At 43.4% G+C, this 27,286-nt stretch overlaps 1 protein-coding gene across 4 annotated transcripts in view; it reads left to right on the top strand.

Moving 5' to 3' along the window:
* The first annotated feature begins 8,783 nt into the window (after window positions 1-8,783).
* LYST (lysosomal trafficking regulator) overlaps window positions 8,784-27,286 on the top strand; it is a 218,835-nt gene continuing 200,332 nt past the window's right edge. For 3 of the 4 annotated variants that reach the window (XR_004244971.2, XM_032136199.2, XM_032136202.2), the window contains exon 1: window positions 25,566-25,670. The gene's annotated coding sequence lies outside the window, so the exon portion shown is untranslated. Of the gene's footprint in view, window positions 9,007-25,565; window positions 25,671-27,286 lie in introns of those variants that run through there. The other variant, XM_032136200.2, reaches the window with a different exon arrangement.

The following is a 27,286-nucleotide window of genomic DNA, read 5'->3' as shown; positions in this document are numbered from 1 at the left end:
CCTCTCTCTCAGACTGGGTTCAGTATCCTTCCCCTGTGTGGTTTTTCTTTTTCTTTTTCTTTTTTTTTTTTTTGAGACAGAGTCTCACTCTGTCGCCCAGGCTGGAGTGCAGTGGCGCGATCTCAGCTCACTGCAAGCTCCGCCTTCCAGGTTCATGCCATTCTCCTGCCTCAGCCTCCCAAGTAGCTGGGACTACAGGCGCCCACCACCATGCCCAGCTAATTTTTTGTATTTTTAGTAGAGACGGGGTTTCACCATGTTAGCCAGGATGGTCTGGATCTCCTGACCTCCCACCTCAGCCTCCCAAAGTGCTGGGATTACAGGCGTGAGCCACCTCGCCCGGCCCCCCTGTGTGGTTATTCATGAGTGTGTTCAGTTTGTAATCATTCATCAGATTGTGAATATAAGATGCCACCGCGCCTGGCTAATTTTGTATTTTTAGTAGAGACAGGTTTTCTCCATGTTGGTCAGTCTGGTCTTGAACTCCTGACCTCAGGTGATCCGCCCGCCTCGGCCTCCCAAAGTGCTGGGATTACAGGCATGAGCCACTGCACCCAGCCAACATAATTGTTTTTTAAAAGTTATATTTATATATACATATACATGTAGATACACACACACACACACACACAGACACACACACACACACACATTTTTTTTAACTTTTTTTTTTTTTTGAGGCAGAGTTTCACTCTTGTTGCCCACACTGGAGTGCAATGGCGCCATCTTGGCTCACTGCAACCTCCGCCTCCCGGGTTCAAGCAATTCTTCTGCCTCAGCCTCCAGAGTAGCTGGGATTACAGGCACGCACCACCACACCTGGCTAATTTTTGTATTTTTAGTGGAGACGGGGTTTCACCATGTTAGTCAGGCTGTTCTCAAACTCCTGACCTCAGGTAATCCACCCACCTCGGTCTCCCAAAGTGCTGGGACTACAGTGTGAGCCACCGTGCTGGCCTATATTTTAACTTTTATTCTAGGTTCAGGGGCTCAGGTGCAGATTTGCTATATAGGTAAATTGCGAGCCATGGAGGTTTGATATACAGATTATTTCATCACCCAGGTAATAAACATCGTACTAAATAGGTAGTTTTTTGATCCTTATACCTCTCCCATCCTCCACCCTCAAGTAGGCCCCGTGTTTGTTGCTCCCTTCTTTGTGTCCATGTGCACTCAATGTATATAAACATAATCTGGAGTGAAAGAAGCCAGACACAGCAAAGTAGATTCGATCTGATTTTATGAAGAGAGCTTCTAAGAGTCTGGTCATGTTCTGTTTCTTGATCAATGTGTTGTTCATGAGGTAGCAGTGGCTTAAATGAAAGGAATGTTTTGCTCACCATTAGGCCATTTAGACATTGAGACAAAGTTACTAGGGAAAGTTGTCTAAACTTCTTTCCTGAAAATCATTGTGAAAAATTGGGAAGGCAAATGTCCCATAAATATTCATCCAGCTTCAATATTAATTATCTCCAGAGAGAATTTCTTCTGCTAATACTATGATATCAACATTTCTCATTTAATACTATTAATCATAATGCCTTCATGATTACATTGCATATGTAGTATATGCTTACATATCATGTGGATTTTATATTTGCATATGCCCACTTTCCTCTCCAGCTTAATGAATATCAATGATTGCAGCCTCTTAGCAATAAAGGAGTGTCACTTCTCATTCACAGATGAGGAAATTGAGGCCCACTATCAAATAGACGGTTACCGCAGAACTGGAGCAAAATTCAGGTCTTCAGGCTCCCAGCCCATGACTCTTTGGAGCACACATAACTACATAAAATGAGAAACTTTGTTTCTACTTGGAAACATAAACAATGATAATCCTAATTGTTATTAAAACTGTGAAAGGTTTTTTTTTTTCCAAGACAGTAGGACTGCATGACTTAGCTTTATGTTATAAAATCATGATATTGCACCCTAAGATAATGATCCTTCTTTGAGACATGATTCGGGTGTCTCTGCAGAAACTAATTTCACAATCCAGTATACTTCATAGGGATTTCGGAAGAAATTAGGTAAATTAGCAGAGAAAACATGAACTTGTCACCTCAAATATTGACTTAAGCTCTAACACAAGTAATCTTACCTTATAGAGCTGTGGGACTTCAAAAGCAGAAGTGAGGTTACAGAAGAGCTTAGTCTAAACTTGTCCCCTCCTTCCCCATTCCTACTTCTGCTTCTGTGGATATTCCTCTTTTTTGGTAATTTTAGAAAAAAAAAAAAAAAAAAACCACGAGGTAGTTCACATCCAGAGTCTTCCTACCTCTGAAACCTCTGAATGTAGCATTCACTGCGCTGAGAGCTTTTCCCCAGGAAGTTGGGCTTTGCTCTCACCTGGTCACCTTTCAGGAATCCCAAAAAGACAGGGTCTGTTTTCCCTGCAAAAGAACAGTATGTGCAGGTCACACATACTGTATGTGACAGGGTTTCATCATGCTAGCCAGGCTGGTCTCCAACTCCTGACCTCAGGTGATCCTCCCGCCTTGGCCTCCCAAAGTCCTGGGATCACAGGCCTGAGCCACCACGTCCAGCCTTTTATTTATTTTTTTGAAACAAGGTCTCACTCTGTTGCCCAGGATGGAGTGCAGCAGTGTGCCATCACGGCTCACTGTAGCTTCGACCTCCCCAGGCTCAGGTGATCCTCCCACCTCAGCCTCCCAAGTAGCTGGAACTGCAGGCATGGGCTACCACACCAGGCTAATTTTTGTACTTTTTTGTAAAAACAGGGTTTCACCAAGTTGCCCAGGCTGGTGTCAAACTCCTGGGCTCAAGCATTCTGCCTGCCTCGGCCTTCCAAAGTGCTGGGATTACAGGTGTGAGCCACTAGAGGGGAACCACCCCATCTTTTTTTTTTTTTTTTGATGTTTTTTGTTGTTGTTGTTGTTTGCTTGTTTTCTGTTTTGAGCCGGAGTTTTGCCCCTTCACTCAGGCGGGAGTGCAATGGAGCAATTTTGGCTCACTGCAACCTCTGCCTCCTAGGATCAAGTGATTCTCCCATCTCAGCCTACCGAGTAACTGGGATTACAGGTGCCCGCCACCATGCCTGTCTAATGGTTGTATTTTTAGTAGAGACGGGGTTTCACGATGTTAGCCAGTCTGGTCTTGAACTCCTGACCTCAGGTGATCCACCCGCCTCGGCCTCCCAAAGTGTTGGGATTACAGGCGTGAGCCACCGCGCCCAGCCTTTTGTTGTTGTTGTTTTGTGAGATGGAGCCTCGCTCTGTTGCCCAGGCTGGAGTGCAATGGTGCAATCTCAGCTCACTGCAACCTCTACCTCCCAAGTGAAAGCAATTCTCCTGTCTCAGCCTCCCGAGTAGCTGGGATTACAGGCACACACCACACCCAGCTAATTTTTGTATTTTTAATAGAGACGAGGTTTTACCATGTTGGTTAGGCTGGTCTCAAACTCCTGACCTCAGGTGATCCACCTGCCTTGGCCTCCCAAAATGCTGGGATTACAGGTGTGAGCCACCATGCCTGGCCACAATGTAACCATTTTTAAGTGTACAGTTCAGTGTCATTAAGTATATTCACATTCTTGTGCAAACCTCACCACTATCCATCTCCAGACTTTTTCATCTTCCCAAACGGAAACTTTGTACCCACTAAACAACTCCCCATCCCCCTCTCCCGGCAGCCCCTGGCAACCACTATTCTACTTCCTGTCCGTATTAATTTGACTACTCCAGGTACCTCATATAAGTATAATCATACAATATTCGTCCTTTTGTGACAGGCATGTTTTACTTATCATAACGTCCTCAGTGTTTATTCATGTTGCAGCATGTCTCAGAATCTCTTCTCTTTTTAAGGTTGGATAATATTCTATGATATGGATACCTCACATTTTGTTATATTAATCCGTTGAGGGACACTGGGGTTACTTCCACCTTTTGACTACTGTGAATAATGCTACTTTAGACATTACTGTACAAGTATCTATTTGAGATTCTACTTTTGATTCTTTTGAGTACATACCCAGAAGTGGAATTACTGGATCACATGGTAATTCTATGTTTAACTTTCTAAGGAAAGGGCTTTTTATAGCAAGAAAAGGTTCTGGGGTGTCGGGGGTGGTGAGGAGGAGGGATGGTAGTTCCGAGAATCGAGATTACTTCAACATTCGTAAGAACCTCAAGGATGGCAGGTTGGAGGGATCTGAAAGTTAATGTAGCACAGCTGCCTTCTAACACCTACAGACTCGCTTCTGTGTGGCTTCCTTCTATGGCTGAAATGCTCTGAGGTCTCCCTGTGCTGCCTTTACCTCTCGTGGCCACAGAGATAACGTGAATCTGTCTGCTTTGTGACAGCCCTCAGGCCTCGGAAGACAGCTTTCTTGTCTCCCTGTCTTTTGTCTTCTAGAGAAAGCTTTGTGCTTTAATTTTTTTTTTTTTTTTTTGGTAGAGACGAGGTCTTGCTATGTTGCCCAGGCTGGTCTCAAACTCAAGGCCTCAAGTGATTCTCCTGCTTCAGCCTTCCAAGTGCTGAGATTACTGGCATGAGCCACCATGGCCAGCCTGCTGTTTTTTAACTGTTCCTCCTATGACTCAGTTTTAAGACTCCTTATCCTAGGTACTCTCTGAATGAGTTAATTTCTGTACAATACTTATAAGAGTGGTATTCTAAGTGGAATGAAATACCCCTGGCAAAGTCCAAGCAGCATGGCCTAGAGAGAGTTTATCACTTCCTTTATTCTAAATCAGGGCGTCAAATGACTGCTTGGGCAGGGCAGAGAACAGACAGGTGCAAGTCAGGCCTCTGTGAGACAGCTGGGATTGGTAAAACCCAGGGTTAAATGGGAAGCATGTTGGCTTGCAAAGGTACTTACCTGGACAACAACTGCAGCCCCAACGAAAGAGAGGATTTACCCCAAGGACAAACCATCCAGCCCACTGTTTCCTTTATTTTTTGATAGGTAGGTAAAAGGTGAATGAAGGACTGCAACCATCACAATGTGGCCTCATATGGAGCTTGCTTTCAACTAAAACCCTGAACACCTTTTCCCACAAGTGCTGCAAAATACCTCCCACCTATTCTTTACTCAAACCATTGATGTTTTCGACTCAACGGCAGGGCCCGACATGGCACTAACCTCTACTAAATGCATTGTTAGAATGATCTCATCCCTTTAACCCTTCAAGATTTGTCTAGTCTTATTCTGCCATTCTGTGTATTTAGTCCATCTCCCAACTTCATATCTTAGCTCGTCAATGCTGCTTAGCAATGACGAAGGAATTTTAGGAGCTTAATTGACTTTTTCAGTCCTCTCCATAAAGTAGTGCGGTATGTACCACCTCAGCTGGACAGTTGCTCTTATATGTTTCATATTCAGCTGATTTCTGAACTCTCCCAAACAGCCTAGCATAGAATGAAGCCTTGTGAAGGATCACAACTTGAAGTCTGTCTTACACTTCACAACTTCCCATAACTTCTGACATATTTTTAATATGCCATTCTCTCTTCTCTAATAAGAATGGCAGACAACCTGTGAGTAGGCTATAATTTTTAATGAGTTACTATGTTTGCCTGTGGATATTTTTAAAGGAATACAGTAACTCTTTAGGAGACAAATGCTTTTTTCCTCCTTGAATAGAATGTCAAGTAAAATTTGGGTAAATTTATAAATATTTCTTTTTTTTTTTGAGATGGAGTTTCACTCTTGTTGCCCAGGCTGGAGTGCAATGGCACGATCTCCACTCACCGCAACCTCCGCCTCCCGGGTTCAAGCAATTCTCCTGCCTCAGCCTCCAGAGTAGCTGGGATTATAGGCATGCGCCACCACACCCGGCTAATTTTGTATTTTTAGTAGAGACGGGGGTTTCTCCATGTCGGTCAGGCTGGTCTCGAACTCCCAACCTCAGGTGATCTGCCCGCCTCGGCCTCCCAAAGTGCTGGGATTACAGGCATGAGCCACCGCGCCTGGCATATAAATGTTTCTTTATCAAATAAACATGGTGGGCGCAGTCAGACCTATATTATCCATCTAATTTTTCTTTTTGCCTTGATTACCAGTAATCTAGGCCAAATTCAGAGCCCAGATAATCAGCTCATCTCAGGCAATTTGTTATATTCACCCCATTTACAGAGCCCCTAGTGTATTTTTTATCTTAAATTACCCTAGTTTTGGAATCAGTATCAATTTTCTCAAGCCAGTTAGAATCACTCTGCACATCAGAAGAATGTTTAAGTAAACGGTAGCCACCCAGAAAGGATTTCTGTATTCCAAATGAATCATTTGCATCCTGTTCATTAACAAGGGCCTCTAAGTTCATAATAAGGCCAAGATATATTTTTTTTCCAAAACGTCTTGAAGAGGCAAATATTAATTCAGTACATCAAGTTATGATAGGTGATCTAACAACATTAGTAGAATTAAATGAGGCAGGAAGTACCATGAGAAATGCGAGTAACACTTAGGTAAAGCCTTCACAGCTCTTCAAAATGCTTCAGGGGCTTTTTAATAATATGTGTTACAGCATGAAACAGAGCTAACCAACATTTCAGAGGAAACAAGGCCTTTTTCTCCTAAAGGTATACATTCACAGTGACTTTATTATCCACAGCATTCAGCCAGTTTTCATGTTGGATAGATAAAGAACTTTCTCTCAGTACCTTTGACCCTTAACATCTCTGCTGGGTGTGAGTTAAACTCAGCTGATATGAGAATAGTAAATACAGTCGAACCCACACTTATTACACTGAGTGCAGCTGGGGGAATTCAGCGACATGGCCTAAACAGTGATAAAAAGGGACTGCAATAATGATGTATTGAAGAAATATTTATCAAGAACTTAATACCTACATGGTACATAATATACTAGAATACATTTATAAATATTTGTTGAGGAACTAATTATAAAGACTCTGCCAGGTGCTTTAGGGTTCAGCCACAACCTATTATAAGTAATACCTATTACAAGTGGGTGCTTGTAATAGATATTACCATATTACCTAAGCACTCACTTTAATACTCATTGTTCTAGGCTCCACCTGTTGTTATGATATGAATCTTTTTAGCTATACTCTGATCCAGAAGATCACATGATTAGCCTCAATTTCTAAGGACAGTAATAAACTTGATAGTTCTGAGCAAATACATACACTACAGAATAGTCATTCAACAAATATTTATTGCCCGCCTACTATGTAGTCTATATATACATATATGTAACACACATGCAAAGAACACTCTAGTTAGTAGTTTAGAAGGATGGAATTGGATGTTAAACGGGCCTGGGTTCAAGCACTGGTGCCACCATTTAAAAGCAGTGAAACACTGAACAAGTCTTAGATTCCTTATCAGTAAAATGGGAATAAAAGTACCTATCTGGAAGAATTGTTGTGAGGATTACATACAATAACACTGATGAAATACTAGCCCAGGATGTGGCATAATTGCTAATTTAAAAAGAGCAACTTGGCAAAGTGCTAGTTGGGAGGCCAAGGCGGGAGGATTGCTTGAGCCTGGGGGTTCAAGACCAGCCTGGGTGAAATAGCAAGCCCCTGCCACTAAAAAATAAAAATAATTAGCTAGGCATGGTGGTGTTTGCCTGTAATCCCAGCTACTCGGGAGGCTGAGGCAGGAGGATCACTTGAGCCCAGGCGTTTGAGGCTGCAGTGAGCTAAGGTCACACAATTGTGCCCTGGCCTGAGCTTCAGAGCAAGACCCTGTCTCAAATGAAAAAAAAAAAAAAAAAAGACATTGTTTATATATATGTACAAAAGTTTCTAAATAAAAATATTAATTAAGAAATCCATAACAGGCATATTAAAAAGATGACAGTAGTTTTTAATTAAAATATTTGAAAGGTAACAACAGGAGGAGGAAAAAAAAGGCATATTTTAGCACAAAGGAAGGGCAGAAAAAAAAAAAAGACACTATGAGTTTGGTGAAAGTTTGCCACCAGAAGGCTAGTGGCAGTATCCATGCTTCAAATTCATATTCCGGGCCAGGTGCAGTGACTCATGTCTGTAAACCATGGCTTTGGGAGACTGAGGAAAGAGGATTGCCTGAGGCCAGGAGTTCAAGACCAGCCTGGGCAACATTAAAAAATTAGCTGGGCATGGTGGCTCGTGCCTGTAGTCCCAGCTACTTGGGAGGCTGATGCAGGAGGATCTCTTGAGCCCAGGAGGTCTAGGCTGCAGTGACCCATGATTGTGCCACTGCATTCTGGCCTGGATGACACAGCCAAACCTTGTCTCTGAAAAAAGAACTCAGATTTGGGGGTTTAGTTCTATGTCCTCCAAGGACTGCAGACTTCTCAAGCCAAGAGTAATGATGGTCCTCACAAGGACAAACTTAGGTCCGCCCTCTCTGCAGAAGAATCAGGGAATTATGACTCATAGGAGCCACCACAAAATCACTAACTGGAAATCCTTGCTGCAGCTACACTGCAAAAGAATCGGACTTGATTTGCCAAATTCCCCATGTGATACAAGCGTGGCCACCTGCCAAAGAGCCAGAGGGAGAGAGGGCCACTCGCCTTCCTGGTGACACAGAGATTTCCTAGCCCTGTTACCAAATGAAAAAGCAACGCAAGGGCTTCTAAGAAGCCATCCCAACGACCTTTCGGCTTTGAGAAGAGCAGTCCTCATACCAGAGTGTTTGGGGTTTTGGCCTCTTTCAGTGTTTATTCATTCTTACATGGGAAAGTTGTATTCTGAGGTTTCCGTGGTTCATGAAGCTTTTGCCTTCACCATCTGTTCCTGTGTCTTCCTCGGGTGACATCAGAGTATAGCAGTATTTTCCCTTGCCATCTAATGGGGTTTGGGCTGTTTGACTCAACCGTGTGTGTTCCTCAATGCCAGGGGAATAATCCTACCCTAAGTCAGCTGAACAGAAGCCAGGATCTAACTGCAAACAAGAGACCCAGCTTGCTTAACAGCATGGAAGAGACCAGTTTCGTTGCAGCTACCTGGGAAGATGGTTGCTAATTAGCCTGCAACAAAGAGTTCCTTGCTCATCTAAAAAAGGCAATCACTGTTCAGGTAGGTTAAAGTGTTTCTGAGACTTTTCAGTGCCAGCCAAGAGCATGGGCAGCTTAGGAGGGCAGGCTGGGTGCCGACAGAGCTTTAAGTACCACCGAGAAAGGTGACTGGTGGATGAATTCCTGGCAGGCCTGTTGCCTCCAGCAGCTGGCCCCTGCAGACTGCTTGCTCAGAGAGTGGCCAGGACTGTAGAGAAACCGTAGGGAAGAGTATCTGAGGAGGGAGAATACAGATACTTTTCTGGAGTGGGGTGAGCCAAAGACATTCATTGGAGAGATTCCAATCTGATTCTCGGGTGCCAGTAAAATTGAGATTATTTGTCTGGGTCATGGTGTAGTTATAAGGACTCACTCAATACATGTGTGCAGATGGACTCATGTGGGATGTTTTTAGACAAGGCACATGAAACTGAACATATCTAACATGGACTTATTCTTTCTCTCCTTCTCACTCCTCACTGCTAGCCCTCCCTAACCCTTCAGCGTCCGTGCTAAGGCTATCTCACATCCTTAGCTTCCACTCACCACCTCTCGTAGGTTCCTACACACTCTTAACACCTCTCTCCATTTCCAATACCCTCAGCTGGAGCCCTCATCATCTTTCTCTTGGGCTACTGCAAGAGTCTCCTCACCATTGTCTCTGCCTCTAGTCCCTTTCACCTCCAATACTCTCTTCATGCAACTGCCCACATTCTCTTTCTGAAATGCAAGCTTGGTCTTATATCCAGCTCAATGGACTCCAGTAGCTGCCCAGTACCTATGGAATAAAGTCCAAAGCTTCTGCATGGCACACAGGAGCTTTCAAGATCGGCTCCCTCTGCCATTGCAGCTTCATCGCCTGCAAGAGTCCAGGACTGTCATCAACTGGATTACCTGCTGTTCTCCTAATATGACCTTGGAATTACCTCCTTACTTCCTATGCTATTCCCTCAGCCTGGAATATCTTTCTCTTGTCCTGCCTGCCAAACTCTTCCTCTCTTTTCAAGACAAAGTCACCTCCTTTGTGAAGCCTTCCCCATCCTCCTTCCTCCAGATCTGGGTTAAGTATTCTGCTTCCTATTCGTGTGTGTGTGTGTGTGTGTGTGTGTGTGTGTGTGTGTGTGTGAGAGAGAGAGAGAGAGAGAGTGTGTGTGTGTGTATGTGTGTGTGTTTAAATATACATAACATAAAATTTATCATTTTACCCATTTTAAATGTACAGTTTAGTGGCATTAAGTACATTCACATTCTTGTGTAACCACCACCACTACCCATTTCCAGGACATTTTAAACTTCCCCAGCTGAAATTTTGTACCCATTAAACACTAACTCCTCATTTCCTTCTATCCCCCAGCTTCTGGCAACCACCATTCTATTTTCTGTCTATGCGAATTTGACTATTCTATTTATGTTATATATAGGATTTGTCCTTTTGTGATAGGCTTTTTTCACTTAGCATCATGCCTTCAAGATTCATCCATGTTGTAGCATGTGTCAGAATTTCTTTTCTTTTTAAGGTTGAGTAATATTCCACTGCATATATATATATATATACGTAAATGTAAATATATATACACACACACAGAGTGATATATATAATATATCACATTTTCTTTATTCATCTATCAATGGACACTTGCATTGCTTCCCCTTTGGCTTTTATGAATAATGCTGCTATGAACATGGGTGTACCAATATCTCTTTGAGATCCTGCTTTCACTCTTTGATATGTACCAGAAGTGGAATTGTTGGATGGTATGGTAATTCAAACCCCTATTATTTTTCCTCAAAGCCGATTGTGCATGTTAAATATGTATCTTCGATGTGGTAATGTAGCTATATACAAACTCCCAAGGAGTAATTTTAGGTAATTAAAGCACAGCAAAGACTCTGCAAAGAACATCTGACTCTCCCCTGCGGTAAAAGTATGTTTTCCACCCAGAAGAACTTGCAAACCTGTTGAAACGTGACAGTGTGAATAACACTTGCAATCTAAAATTAAACTCTGGCAAAATACTTCTAAGGAGAAAATCCTTTTAAGAAAACCAGTTGGTAAGTTTTGTAGTTACCACTTTGTTATGACCTGCTTAGGAATTTGGAGTTAGGAACCCCAGTTCCAGCCCTGCCCTGCATATCACATATAGCAAGTCACTTAATTTCCTAGGCTGATTTTACCCTCAGTAAAATAACAAGCACCCCTTTATATTCATGATAATAAGGCAACCCAAGTGAAAGCATTCTGGTAACCTCAAAAAAGGGGGATCATCTGAATTATCATAATGACCAGCACCCATGTAATGCTAGGGATCCTTTCCTTTTATAGCAGACTCAAATGGCAGTAAATTGGACTCATGATCCTCTCTCAAAGGAAGCTAAATTGAATTTTTTTTTTTTTTTTTTTTCTGAGACAGGGTCTCGCTCTGTCACCCAGGCTGGAGTGCAGTGGTGCAATCTCGGCTCACTGCAATCTCCACCTCCCGGGTTTAAGTGATTCTCCTGCCTCAGCCTCCCAAGTAGCCGGGATTACATGCACCCTCCACCATGCCCAGCTAATTTTTGTATTTTTAGTAGAGACGGGGTTTCATCATGTTGGTCAGGCTGGTCTTGAACTCCTGACCTCTGGCGATCTGCCCACCTCAGCCTCCGGAAATGCTGGGATTACAGATGTGAGCCACCATGCCCGGCTGCTAAATGGAATTCTTTAAAGGAAAAAATGCAGCAATATTTGATCTTCCCATTTGCGTAAGAAAAATCTTTGAAGATGAAGTAGAATCCTAGGGACATTTAAGGGTGATAAGATAGGTTCTGGTGGGATTTTAAAACATCACAATTGAGGAGACAGTTTTCCATGAATAAGGAATAGGCACAGAGAAGGAAAGCCCTGAACCAAGAATAGAAAAAATACTCTTGGTAAAAACAGACAGTAAGTCCTACATGGTATGTGTACATTCCATCTAGGCAGTATCAGTTATAGCATTAGTATAAATACCCTAACCCACTTCCCATGGTTCTTTCTGGTTTGCTATATGTACACATTAGGTGTGGCAAAGATGTGTTTATAGTCACTGTTATGATGGTGTCAAATGATGACACTTTTACCGAGTAATAAATCAACACAGGATCCTTGACTTAGAATAACTGACCAATCAACTTACTTGTACATCTTACAACCTCCATTCTTACCATCCATGTTTTCAGAATGTCTATGCTATTGATTCTCCACAAGGGAAGGCAGTATAAGGCAAGACTGCTGAGTTTTTTTCACATGTATTGCTAAACTAATATTGAGTGAGATATAGCCTTCCTTCTTCTCTGAAATTGAGGAAGTGGTCAATACAAAAAGAAACATGTTTGAGACAATTACAGAATTCAGATGACCTAACCGATGACTTGTAAATACAAGACATAAAAGGTACAGTGCTATGCATATAGTTGCCGATAACGCTTAGAAAAAACGAGACAAGGGTTCAGTCTTCTGAGAAACTTAGATCCATTCTCAGTCTGGGCACGGTGGCTCACACCTGTAACCCCAGCACTTTGGGAGGCTGAGGTGGGCAGATCACCTGAGGTCAGGAGTTCGAGATCACCCCGGCTAACATGGTGAAACCCCATCTCCACTAAAAGTACATAAATTAGTCGGGCATGGTGGCACATGCCCATAATCCCAGCTATTTGGGAGGCTAAGGCAGGAGAATGACTTGAAACTGGGAGGCAGAGGTTGCAGTGAGCCAAAATTGTGCCACTGCACTCCAGCCTGGGTGACAGAGCGAGACTCTGTCTCAAAAAAAAAAAAAAAAAAAAGGAAAAGAAAGAAAGAAAGTTAGATCCATTCTCAGAGCTTTCAGTTTATGGTTCCATATTTCTCTGTTTTAGAATGCTCAGAAACAGCCTGGAAAGCTGAAAGGCAGTTAGTATGTAATAAAAGTGGCATTTCTAATTAGAGGGGAAAAGATGAGTATGATGAATGGTGTTAAAGGAACAGACTATGCATCTGGAGGAAAATATTTTTCCCTGTTCTCTTTCCCTTCAAACAGTGTCCTCCACACATGTTGTCAGGTGTCTGGTTAGAGAGCCAGTTAACACAGGTAGCCCCTGGGGTGCCACTCAGCAGTTCTTGAGGTGAATATTGTTAGCAGGCGACCATTCCCGCCATATGCTCCCTGCTTTTGCAAAACCAGTCCCCAGTGGCCAAAGATTTGTCTTGCTTTCAGACATCTATTATATGCCTGCCTTCAATTGGTCAGAATTCACCCCCATACCTGCAAATGTATTCTCCCCAGTGACAAATGCTCTATTATTTCTGTGTATTAAGAGTCAGCCACAAGTGGGTAGGATACTCACCTCATAGTTGTCTTCAGTGTGTGAAGAATGGCTGGTAGTGGTGGTTCACACCTGTAATCCCAGCGTTTGGGAGGCTGAGGTAGGAGGATTGCTTGAGCCCAGGGGTTTGAGGTTACAGTGAGCTATGATTGCACACAGAACTCCAGACAGGGCTATAGAACAAGACCCTGTCTCTTAAAAAATGTGTTACCTATTGGGTACAATGTTCACTATTCAGGTGATGGGTACACTAACAGCCCAGACCTCACCACTACTCAATATATCCATGTAATACAATTGCACTTGCACCCCTAAATCTGTAAAAAAAAAAAAAAAATTTAAATACTAATGTGTGAAGAACTGTGTTCATTAGATTGCCTGAACCCAGCATGGTGGGTGGCAAGCACAGGTTAAAAGCCAGGTTTCCAAAAATCAGCAAAGGCACAGCTGCTAGTAAATATGGTGTTGTCTGTATCCCATCAGGAAACCCTTGCTCTCCTATTAGACCTAATTATCAGTCAGCAGCTGAGTTCCAAAAATGGTGCTATGGGTTTGGCAGGAAACAAGTCAAAAGAGGTTATCCTGCTGGGTGAGAGGTCCTGTGATGGTGCTTTACAATACATTTCCTGGTCAGCTATTACTGTGATTTGGTGACCTCAAAATCTTGGCTGGTGCTTTTATGTCTGGAGGAGGAACTTGGGCAGTAGGAGCCACAATGGCAGAAGCAGGGCGGCCATCATTATTTTTACTTCAGGTTGCTAGCATCTGACTATTAGGGAACATGTGTCCAAGGGGGTGGAATAAGGGAGAGTGGGATAGAAGGGAGAGTCTCTTCTTGAAATCATATAGAATTCAGGAGAAACTGAGTTCAATGGCAGCTTGCACACTGGTCACAGAGTCCACCGGCAGAGCCAGAGTTGCTCTGCCACAAGCCACTCCCTCATCACTCAGGGTGGGAATGCAGCTCGCCAAGACTGCCTCCTGGCCTGGAGTCCCCCACCAGCTGAAGGCCGAGCTCACCTGCTCCAGGGATGTTGCCTTGAGGCTCTGCTGATTAAGCTACCCTATCTTGCCCACACGTGTGAAATGACAGGATGATTTTTAAAACTATAAAGATCCAAAGATTACATTATTAAGTGGGCCCAGACATGTTTAAATGCATTGCATATTTGAGGCCCTTTCCAATTCACAAAGGTGCTTTGATACTTCTTATCTGAGTTAACTGTCTTCCTCAGTTAGATTTCTAGAATCTAGTAACACCCTGTTGCCCTGTCTTCTTGATATTATATTTCAGTGATTGGTTTTCCAACCTAATGTCTGCATTTGCTCCAATATCAATGTGTGTTTTAGATTTATTTTTTTTTTTGGTGGCAGATATTGTCAGATACTTCAGAATAGATCACACATTTTATTTTCCATAAGATGACCCACCTGGGCTACATCTACACTGCTAAGCGACGCAATTGTCTCAGACTGTACTCACGGAATAGAAACGTTTAAAAAAAAAAGTTGACCGACTGGGCGCAGTGGCTCACGCCTGTAATCCCAGCACTTTGGGAGGCCAAGGCGGGCGGATCACCTGAGCTTAGGAGTTCAAGACCAGCCTGACCAACACGGAGAAACCCCATGTCTACTAAAAATACAAAATTAGCCAGGTGTGGTGGTGCATGCCTGTAATCCCAGCTACTCAGGAGGCTGAGGCAGAATTGCTTGAACCCGGGAGGCGGAGGTTGTGGTGAGGGAGATCGTGTCATTGCACTCCAGCCTGGGCAACAAGAGCAAAACCCCATCTCCAAAAACAACAACAACAACAAAGTTGACCATAAGTGAACTGTTTACAAAATGAATTCTGTGTTCCCATGATTCCTATATTTCCTCCTGTGATGTCAGCACAATCTGGGCAGGGAGAAGGATTTTTCTTCCATAAGAGGCTCCAGCAAACACCTGATAGAGTGAGTGACCTCTCTCTGTCATGGCTGGTGTGTGATGCTGGCCCCTCTGGATAGCGGGACAAGGCCATTCCCTTTTCTCTGGTACAACCACCTGGTTATATGGATAACATATCAGTGCTGACTTCGACCAGGGATCCCACAGACATTTTAGGGAAAACAAGCCTTTCTGTTTTAAATCTCAGATGCTTTTGTCCAGGACTGGACATAGAAATATCTAGGAAACAGGTAAGGAGCAAATCTGGATGCCAGACCCTCTGCCATGCTTACAATCACCTGTTCCATTCTGCAACCCAACTTTTTTTTATCAGGCAAGCTTTTGTACCTGGGAAGGTCTGAATGAGAGCTCGTCAGTCACTCATCTGAACCAATGCCTGGGGCTGCCCCACCAGGACCCATATAACTCGCACCATCTAAATTCTAGTCATAAACATAGCTTAGGCTTAAAGTGGACCATGCTACACTAATATTCAGTTCTGATTCCAAATATATGACAGGCCTGTGCCTCTCAAATTCGCTTATGAGCTAGGCAAATGATTATGTCATTTTTACAAGTTTAGTTTCTCTTTGCAGAAAACAGCACTTTGCTAACAAACAGGATGTCACATCATAGTGCACACAGATGTCAAATATTCCGATCTGCCAGGAACAAAAAATCAGAATTTAAATAAAATCTTCCCAAGTATGAGAATAAGCTCTAGCAACTGTTGGCCATGTGGCTACAGATCATAGAGAATTCATTCAACTATTTGTATTCTTCTGTGTCATCAGCTTCCTCGTTTATCCAAAAAATTAATTGAGCAACTACTATCTTGGGTACCTGGGAACACAAAAAGTCAAAATGCAGTTCCCACAACTTAATAAACTCAAAGTGTATTTGAGAAGACAAATCATTTTTTTTAAAGAAAATAACAATAGAAATACTGTGGGAAGCAGGAGAGGGAGGGAAAACTATATTGGATTGTGTTTTGTTTTTTTGGCCATGTGGGATGTTCTTTCCCTTTTAGCAGATAAAAAAGAAAATGTATTTTCTTTTTTTCTTGAGACAGAGTCCCACTCTGTCACCCAGGATGGAGTGCGGTGACGTGATCTCTGCTCACTGCAACCTCTCCCTCCCAGGTTCAAGTGATCCTCTCACCTCAGCCTCCTGAGTAGCTGGGACTACAGGTGCTGCCACCATGCCTGGCTAATTTTTGTATTTTTAGTAGAGATGGGCTTTCACCATGTTGGCCAGGCTGGTCTCAAACTACTGGGCTCTAGTGAACCACCAGCCTCAGCCTCCCAAAGTGCTGGGATTACAAGCATGAGTCACTATGCCCGGCCTAGAAAAAGCATATTTTAATTTAAATCCTAACTCATAAATAGGGAAAGATCATGCCTTTAGTACATTCAATGCAGTTTGTTTGTTTTTGTTTGTTTGTTTGTTTGTTTGAAACAGAGTCTCGCTCTGTCACCCAGGCTTGAGTACCATACCTCACTGCAAGCCTCAAACTCCTGGGCTCAAGCCATCCTCCTGCCTCAGCCTTCCAAGTAGCTGGGACCACAGGCGTGTGCCACCATGCCTGGCTAATTTTTTACTTTTGTAGAGATAGGGTCTCGCCATGTTGCCCAGGCTGCAGCACAGTTCTTATGCAGGTGTAGGATGAAGACTAATTTAGACAACCAAGCAGTTGTGTGGGGCAAGACTCCTTCCATCAGCATGATGTAGCTGCCCCCTGGCTTAGGGTAAGTTTTTATCCTTTGGTGTCTGGTCCTTATTAAAACAGACTCTCCACCAGCCACTCTGGAGTGTCAGAATAACGTGTTATTATAGTTATGAAATGCTTAATCAGCATCCCACTAATTGCCACACAATAGCCCCAAGATATTTGTCCCAGGATATTTAACATGTGCTTTGAGGTTTTTCTTTTTTTTATTTTTTATTTTATTTATTTATTTTTTTCGAGACGGAGTCTCGCTCTATCACCCAGGCTGGAGTGCAGTGGCGCTATCTCAGCTCACTGCAAGCTCCGCCTCCTGGGTTCACGCCATTCTCCTGCCTCAGCCTCTCCGAGTAGCTGGGACTACAGGCGTCCACCACCACGCCCGGCTAAATTTTTTGGATTTTTAGTAGAGACGGGTTTTCACCGTGGTCTCGATCTCCTGACCTCGTGATCCGCCCGCCTCGGCCTCCCAAAGTGCTGGGATTACAAGCGTGAGCCACTGCGCCCGGCCATTTTGAGGTTTTTCAATAAGTGATTGGACATTGTAAGCAACACGGAACATGCCATAGTTAAAAATGACAGGAGGAAATAGGGAACAGTGATCTATGCAGCTACAGTGGGAGCAGAAGGAAAACACAAATCATCTTCCTCCACCCTCCTGCCTGCCTTCCCAGCATCATTCTCAGCCTCCCTGAATTGTGGCCTGGACTCTTTCACTTTGGAAAAGATCTTCAAACCACCGTGATCTTTCCCACCAGTCTTTACACCCGCTGTTCCCTCTATTCTAGGAATGGAGGGAACAAAATGCACTTTAATGTGTATATAAATCACCCGGGGAGCGTGTTAAAATGCTAAGCCTGACTCAGTAAGTCTGGGGCATGGCCTGAGATTGTGTATTTGTCTCAAGCTCCCAGGTAATGCTGATGCTGCTGGTTGGAGGAGGAGCCTGGGCTTGGAACACCCTTGCTGTCCGTCCTAGCTCAGCTGTCAGTTGTTTCCGGACACGTGGATTTTATGCACACACATCTATGCACATACACGCACATACAAATAACAATCATATCAACACCACCAACAAAACAACAAACCCTTTCAGGGACCAATCAAATTTCCAACTCTTTATTGTCAACTGATTGGTCCAGAAAGGCTATTTGAGACATCCAAACTGTTATTTCTGTATCATAAAAGGAAGATTATTTAAATTCTCCAAAAGTAGGAAGGGCTTAGTTTCAGAATAAAGGACAGCACTTTGCATAAAATTAGCTTTATGAAAAAAATGTTTTCTGCATTACTCTTATTTTAAAAAATTTATCCTAGACTGGAGGTGCTTAAAACATTAGGAAAAACTGGCCTGCTCAAAGTCTGCTGAGTGTTTAAGTCTCAAGTTTAGAGGCTGCCTTTCCAAGAAGCTTTTTATGATCCCGGCATGGGGGTTGGGTGTCCCTCCGCGCTGCTCCAGAGAATCTTACGCACAATGTTGCCATAACCTTCATCTCCCTCCACTATAATTGCTTGTTTAGTTGTCTGGAGTCCAAGCAGACCCAGAATGTCTTTCATTCCAAAGCCTTGAACATTGCAAGTATACAGAAAATACCCAATAACTGAATGAAGGTCTGAAATAACAGATCAATCCTGCAATCTTACTACTGTAGTGGATTCTGTGTGTGGGACTAGGTAGAGTTGGAAACATTTTTTTGAAATGGTGCAAAATTGTGGTGTTTATAGAATGGTAAAGTGTACATATTCAGAATCTTTTTATGTAGTACCATTTTTCGAGGAGGCAGTAGAACACACATATGTATCTTTACCTGTTCCTTACCTTGACCCTGATTCACTCTTTTCAACTGTTGCTTTGAAGTGCTCAAGTGATGTTCTGTTCTATGCATCTGCTGAGAATTTATATTAGTTGTGTTTTTCTATTTCCTTCTGAATGAGTGACCACGAGTTTTAGCGAGTCCTTGTAATTTTTAATCTGCTCAGATAAACTGGGCTCTTGGCTTTATAAACAGGAATGAATAGGAAACCTGTATTTCAAATGATAATGTTTCTTAATTTCCTTGTACTTCTTAGCCTGTCTATTGTGTAGGACAGATTTAGTTTCCTCTTCCAAACTAAACAGCTAGTGTGGTTTCAGGTGAAAATTAATCTGAAATTTGTAGGCTGCAGGAATATATTGGGAATTAAGATAGATAATATTGGCTGTTAAGTAATGGCAAGTAAATCACCAGGCTAAGAATTATGCTCAAGAATGGACCCAAATCTCTCTTTTTGGGTCCATAGTGGTGGTGATAGTAATAATAATGCAATAATAACCACAACTCTGTGTGTTTGTGTGTCTACTAAAACACCTGTGGGCATGTCTGTCAATTACTAATGATTATTTCTAGGGTGAGATCATGGAATACTTCCATTTCCTACATTGTATATTTGTATTTGTCTAGTGTTTGAGTTTATTGCTATAGCATATATTTTCTGTTGTAAGCAGAAAAACAGGACAGAATTATTAAATGGAAAAAAAAAACTTGTATGAGAATTAATGACACTGTTGCCCACAAGTACAGGCTTTTCTACATATGAAAGTAGAACACTAAGACACATTCGGCTTGAGGTTTCCACAGGAGAGGGGAAATTTCAGTTGCTTTAACACTTTTAGTTGGTTGGAAAGGTCATCTCAAGGAAATAGTTTCTGATGTTTATGTCAGGACTCAACACAATACCCCAAAGTTTGGTGCCTTGGCATGCTGAGTACTTTGAACGAACTGCAGGAAACCAAGAGAGCCTCAGAAGCAAGATCTGTTTCACCTTCTCTCGCCCTCCTTTCTCCTGCTTCTCTTTCTCCTTCAAGATAGGCCGTGGAAACTCTAAGGCAAGCCATAGAAAGTAGAACTCCTCCACCACAAAGCAAATCATAAGCCTGGAAATATTATTATTTTTCTTCCCAACTTTCTTTTTGCTTTTTGAGACAGAGTCTCGCTCTGTCACTCAGGCTGGAGTGCGGTGGTGGGATCTTGGCTCACTGCAACCTCTGCCTCCCAGGTTCAAGCAATTCTCCTGCCTAAGCCTCCTGAGTAGCTGAGACTACAGGCGTGCACCACCACACCTGGCTAATTTTTTGTATTTTTAGTAGAGATGGAGTTTCACCATGTTGGCCAGGTTGGTCTCAAACTCCTGAACTCAAGTGAACTGCCCACCTCTCAAAGAGCTGGGATTACAGGTGTGAGCCACTCTTTCTGCCCAACTTTCTGAATAGAAGCTGTCCATAAAAAAATTCTCTGACCTCCCCTGTTAGATGATTTTAGGTCATAAGACCTTCATTCCAGAGGCATCCTGCCCTGTATCTGGGAAGAAGGAATGCTGCACACAGATGCCAAGAAGAATCGGAACAGACAGGCATTGCTGGATCCCCCCTCGGTCTATTACCATGAGATCAAACCCTTTTGTCCAATCACATTTCTACAGTGCTGTCCACTCTTCATTGAATCTAAGCAGAAAAATGGGCAGTTTTCCCTGGGCCTTCCGGTCTTCATTTCTGAAGTCTTCCATGTTACATAAAACTTTCTTTTTTTTTTTTTTTTTTTTTTTGAGACAGAATGTCACTCCGTCGCCTGGGCTGGAGCGCAGTGGTGCAATCTTGGCTCACTGCAATCTCTGTCTCCCAGGTTCAAGCAATTCTCCTGCTTCAGCCTCCTGAGTAGCCAAGACTACATGCATGTGCCACTATGCCTGGCTAGTTTTTGTATTTTTAGTAGAGACTGGGTTTCGCCGCATTGGCCAGGCTGGTCACGAACTCCTGACTTCAGGTGATCCACCCACCTCAGCTTCCCAAAGTGCTGGGATTACAGGCGTGAGCCACTGTGCTTGGTCCCACGTTACGTAAAACTTTGATTAAATAAATTTGTATATTTTTTCCTGTTAATCTGTCTTTTGTTTTATTTCAGAGCCAGCCAGGAACCCTAGGAGGGTTGAGGAAACTTTTCCTCCCCGACATGTATAAATCTCTTAATGCAAGGACATGAGAGTTTTTGAGTAAAGTATAGATACTGTCACCAGAAAAGCGATCTTGTCCCAGACCCCGAGAGCAGGTTCTTGGATCTTGCACAGGAAAGAACTCAGGGCGAGCTGCAGCGTATAGTGAAGTTAAGATAGTTTATTAGAGACTACTCAATTACAGAGTAGAGTGTCCTCAGAAAGTAAAAGGAGGAACTCACTACCTTAAACGTAGTGCTTGCTTCTATAGGTTGTTAAGAATAGTGTACTTTATTACAAAGACTTGTGATCAGCTTGTCACATGCTATTAGTATTGTTATTTTCCTATGTTACTATTGATTTCAGCAAGAATTAATGAGTATATTATATTATCTTTAAAGCAAAACCTAGTCTTAAACTAAGAATGCTTTTTGTTCTTAAAGTACTAGGACATTTCCATAAATTCCAGGTCTTTAATTAGTTATTAGCATCATTAACTCATTCCCTCAACCATAAATGTCTTGTGACCAACAGTGCCCAACCCCTCGGGAATGTAACACAGCAGGTTTGCCTTTATCCGGCCTTTATTCAAGATGGAGTCACTCTAGTTAGGACACCTCTGACAATACTTTTGGGGATTTCAAATGCTATTGGTGATTTAGTAGAGAAAACTACATGAAAGAATCATACTAAAACCAAATCTGATAACTTTTGCAAAATGAAGTGGATGTTGGTAACAACTTAATGAAGACATTAATTATGAATTGACCTCTTCAATAAAGTTTCAAGGTGGCTACCAAGACACACAATTTTAAAAGATGTATATGCACCCTAATAAGGTAAAGCACTTCAAAATTAAAGTGACACTCAAAATTAAATTGATGCAGGTCTTTAGTCAAATGCATAATTTTATTCATCTGTATAATTTTGACCTTCTTGCTGTTGCTGAAATCTCAGTCTTGTATTCCTCTACCACTTCACAGATCCATTTCTGTTCCTGTGCATTGTAGTAGGCATTAAGATTGTCCAGCTCCAAAATTATGGTCAACTTACTGTTTGGACATTTATTTGAATTTTCAACAAAATTTTCTTAATTTAACGATTTATCCAAATATTTGCTGAGTGCCTACTAAGTGCCAGGCACTGTTCTGGTCCTTGGGATACATCAGAAATAGAACAAAGATTGTTGCCCTGTGGAACCCATAGTCTGAACACGGGTGACAATGAAAATAAGCATAAGAAATAGACAAATTATGTAGTATGTTAGAAGCTGATGGGTGCTATGAAAGAGATGATGTTTAGAGTTACAGGTTACACTGTGATAAAAGAAACACTTCAGCCAAATTAAATTTAAAGGAGTTTAATTGAGCAACGAACGATTCGTGAATCAGGCAGCCTTTTAAGCCAAGGTAGGCTCAGAGACTCCCGTGCAGCCGCACGGTGGGAGATTTATGGACAGAAAAAGGAAAATGGAAGTGAGGTACAGAAACAACTGGATTGGTTGCAGCTCAGCATTTGCCTTATTAGAACACAGTTCGAACAGTTGGCTACATTTGATTGGCCAAAACTCAGGGATTGACACAGGGGTGGGCTACGGCCTGTTTACACCTTCATTTGTTATAGCTCATGATGTACAGAAAAACCTTTAAGCTGAACTTAAAATATGCAAGGAGGCAGCTTTAGGCTACACTTGATTTAACAACTGTGTCAACTCTCAACAGTGCCACCCACCCCCCCAACCCCCCCAAGAAGGGACAGAGAACATACATGTTTTTTAATACAGTTATTTTAGGGAACATTTGTGAGATGAGGTCCATTCATGTGTGGGGTCCAAGGCAGAGGCCCTCTTGCCTAGTTTAAGGGCAGTATTGAGGGTAGACCTCATTGAGAGGTGAAATTTGAGCAAACACATGGAGGAGATAAAGGAGTTACAACTGCAGCCATGTGGAGAAAACAAATTTCAAGCAGAGGGGCCAGTCACTGCAAAGCCCTTAAAGCAGGACTGTATCTGGCATGTTTGGTAAACAGTAAAGAAGCAGGTATGTAGGTAGTGATGGGAGAGTAGAAGGAGATGAAGTTATGAGGAGCCAGATGGTGTAGAGCTCTGTAGGCCATTGTAAGGACTTTGGCTTTTATCTGAGAGAAGTGGAGAGCCAATGCAGATTTTTGAGCAGAGATGTGACATGATTTGATTTATATATCCATTTAGTCACAAATAATTTTTAAAGGTGTTTTGGAGAATAATTAAATGTGAAATTATGCACATTTACGTTGACTGTTGTTTTAAGCTGGGATGTTACAATCTCATTGAAGATTATAATTCTGGAGTCAAATTAGCTGAAGACTTTCCTGCTGAAAAAGTTTTCCAGCATGTGATACATGCGTTAAGTAGAGCTTTCTTCTATATACTTATTACTTTACTTTTTTCTTCTTTTTCATGTTCTTCACTACACATTTTGGGTGTGTTCCTAGGAAATCTTTTAAACTAAGTTTTCTTTGATATGTATATTTAGTATCGATGTTCTAAGATACTATTGAATAAAATACATACCGCAGTAGCTTAGTTAAAATACCGGAACCGAGGCCAGGCGCGGTGTCTCACGCCTGTAATCCCAGCACTTTGGGAGGTAGAGGTGGGTGGATCACCTGAGGTCAGGAGTTCGAGACCAGCCTGACCAACATGATGAAACTCTGTCTCTACTAAAAATACAAAATTAGCTGGGCGTGGTAGCACATTCCTGTAATCCCAGCTACCTGGGAGGCTGAGGCAGGAGAATCACTTGAATGCGGGAGGTGGAGGTTGCAGTGAGCCAAGACTGCACCACTGCACTCCAGTCAGGGAAAAAACAATGAAGCTCCATCTCGAAAATAAAATAAAATAAAATAAAAAATACTGGTACCGAAAAAAAATAGTCACAAATGACATTACTTAGTGCCTTTTACAAACAATACTTTGAGGGCCAATTGTATACCATTATCATCTAAAGTCTGTCTCATTTTCTTTGCTTTAATGAAATCATGATAATCTATTATTTTCTACTCAAGGTTAACAGAAACTGGCTTGTTACTTAATATTTCTTTGACTTCTTTTGTCCATTAAAAAAGGGGAGTGTTTTTAAGATTAGTGGGTGAAAGTTGATGTATAAATAAGAGTAGACACAGCTTTAGGTAAAATGACGAAACAGGTTAAGTTTGGCTTCCTCTTTTTGTTTCAGTTCAGGCACATGCACCCAGCACAATACTTAGTGCATTGTAGGGGCTCATTATATACTGGTTAAATGAGTGATAAGTTTCCTGAGACATTTATTTCCTGCACTTGTTAGGGTTCAGTGAGCCGAGATCCCACCACTGCCCTCCAGCCTGGGCGACAGAGCGAGAATCTGTCTCAAAAAAAAAAAAAAAGATAAAAAATAAAAATAAAAGACTACCTGCCAGAGGAAGTGGGCAATCTTCGCCTAAAGATATGACCTGCTAATGATTAAACATCAGACGTCAGGGAAGACATATTTTAGAGTGGGGAATTTTCCCCAAGAGCACCCTCTAAACCACATCAGTGGGCAACTTAAGGCGCTTTGCTTGTCATTGGGTCAGATGGGAGTTTGAGGAATTGGCAGTAACATTTGGTATATAGGCTTGGGACATAATATCGTGAATTATTTCTATTTCATAATTCCTGTGCAAAAAATTATGGGAGTTGTTGATTCTACAGCAATTCCTGTCAATTTGTAGATTATCGCTTATTAATAGTTTGTATTGTTTGGTAGAACTTGAAAACTACCGAACGATTACAGTTCAGGCTTTTTTCCAGTACCCCTGGCGTTGCTATCTCAGTGACTGGGAGGTGAGGAGGGTGGCCCTTGAAATGCCAAACTGCCTCCCGCTGCAGTCTGCCAGCAGCGTGCTGGGCCCAGAGCCGGGGATGCAGCCAAAACATCCTGGATTTTACCTACAGCTCCCACCCTCTGGAGGGACTGGTCTATTAGGGCATATGACACTGACAGTGCACACTGTATACAAACCGTGTTTGAACAGGAGTCGGTTGGAAAATACACCACTGCACTGAATTACTTCTGCAGTGGCTTTGCAAAACTCTTTGTTTCTTGAAAGAAGCCGACGGTAACCATTACAATATGGCTTTTTCCAGGTCCCAGAGAAAGGCTAGGGGTGCCTTGTGGGTAACCCTTTCTCCCTCTCCTGACTCCTTCCCGTTATTTCCTCTATCTTCATCCTCTAGACCTACACAATGGGACAGGTTGACAGTCTGTGTTGAATGGAAGAGGCGGACGATGCGCTTGTGTTTGGTGCTTCTCAAACGGTGCCCGCACGCCCCAGGGTCTCACGCAGCCCACTACGCATAGCCCTGGGAGGAGGTGCGGACCCAGGGTACGACCCCCGAGCACTGAGAAACCGAGACCGGGCCCCGGGCGCAGCCCCGCGGGTCGGCCCGCCCCCCTGCCTTCCCTATTGGCTTGGCGGTTCCACGCGTCACGCCTGCGACGCAGGCGCTGCCCTCCCGGAGGAGGCGGGGCTTACACGCGCGAGGCAGAACCAAGAGCGCACGCGCAGACGAGCGGGTCTGGGTCCGGACGAGGGGAGGGAGGGGGGTGGTGTTCTCGGTTTCCTGGGTTACCTGAGCGGGCGGGGGTGGGGAGTGCGCGGCGGCGGTGGCGGCTGCAGCGGCAGCGGCGTCGGCTCGGGGTTCTCCGGGAGAAGGGGAGTGCGCGGCGGCCGCAGCTGCCACAGAACAGGTAAAGGCGGCCGCCGGGCGCCGACGCTGCCGGCAGAAGGTTCCGGGTCCCGGCCCCTCTGCGTGGCCTGGAGGGGGGGCGGTTTGGGGCTGGTGGCAGTCAGCCTGGGTTGAGGGCCGGGGCCGCTGGGCTGAGGGCGCGAGGGCACTCGGCCCGACGCGCCAGCTCGGGGCGTCCTCTCTGGCTTCTGGGCTCTGGGACTTCTCCTCGCGGCGCCGGGCCGCCTTTGACAGCCGCTGAGCCGCGCGGGCGGGAGCTCGGCTGGGCCCCTCTTGGCCATTGCAGCGGCCACTGGGCACTAACTTTATTTCGCAGTGCGCGGGGGGCGAGGTCGAGCAGGCTGACGGCGGTGCGTTGCTACCTTTATTTTATTTTTTGATCCTGTGTCGCTGCACTACTCAGCCCAGCTGGGCCCAAGCTGTCAGGTTGACGATGGGAGTTGACGGTTTCCGCGCCACCACCCAGACGGTCACTCCGCGCGCTCTTGCCCTGCGGCGCTCGCCCACCTGTCACCTACACCGTGCGCCTGGTCCGCTCTTTCCTCCTGTCCGTGACACCCTTTGACTGGGCGAGAGCCTCTCTTTCCAGGGTATCCCCTGAGACATCTGCCGTCTGTCTCCGGCATCACTGGAGCCTGACCGAGATGCCCCTTCGCTTTCGATGGGTTAAATAAACTGGGAAATTACCCACGAAGACCCCGGTATCACAGTGTAAAGCCCAACGAAGGGGTTGCTTAATGGTCCAGGGGATACAGAGGCTTTAAGAAACGTTTCCTTAACGCTAATTCTTATCTGGTTAAACAAAACATAACGAAACATCCCCGATCTGCTCAGCAGACCATACACACCCAGCGACGGCACTTAATAGGGTTTGTTTTAAGCAGATAGAAAATTTTAAGGGAGTCGAATCTTGTGTTGAATGCGTTCGTGTTGAATTTGGGCCAGTGTTTCCTTGAAGATCAAATGCAGGTTGCATTATCCTATTGTTTGTTTAACAGATTGATAGGACAAACCGAATTAGACTTTTCTTCCTGATGATTCTTGGCTCTTCTGCGCTATTACTTTAAAATTCCACGCCTAGATTCCCTATGCTGATAAAGATGTTGACTTTAAGCTTTCAATTTATAGATGTAGTTGATTAATATGGGGTATCTGTTTTAAAGAGCTTTGTTAAGTAGCCAACAACTCTTTTTCTGATAGCTCTTTGCTGTCATCCATATTGTTACTACAAAGATTGGAGAATTTGGAGAAGAGAGGGCATAAGGAAAAATGAACTGCTGTTATTTAATTTACATGAAAATACTTCACGAACTATATAATTATATATATGTATTTAGTAAATATTTATTGAGCATCTACTGCGTGTCAGATACTTTTCTAAGAAAACATAAATATCTGCTCCTTCATGGAGCTTATATTCTAGTGGGGACCTCAGATAATAAACAAATAAAATATGTGCTGTGTCAGATGGTGTTAAGTACTACAGAGAAAAAGCAGGGAAGAGGGAGGGCAGGGAACCGAGAGAGGTTTGCAATTTTAACTAGAGGCAGCCAGGGAAAGCTTCCTAGAAAAGATATTTGAGCCAAGACCAGAAGTAAGTGAGGGGTAATCCATGCA

The sequence above is a fragment of the Hylobates moloch genome, unplaced genomic scaffold, assembly GCF_009828535.3.
Source record: "Hylobates moloch isolate HMO894 unplaced genomic scaffold, HMol_V3 SCAFFOLD_18, whole genome shotgun sequence".
NCBI classification, from domain to species: Eukaryota; Metazoa; Chordata; class Mammalia; order Primates; family Hylobatidae; genus Hylobates; species Hylobates moloch.
This window is presented reverse-complemented; position numbering and strand designations above follow the sequence as displayed.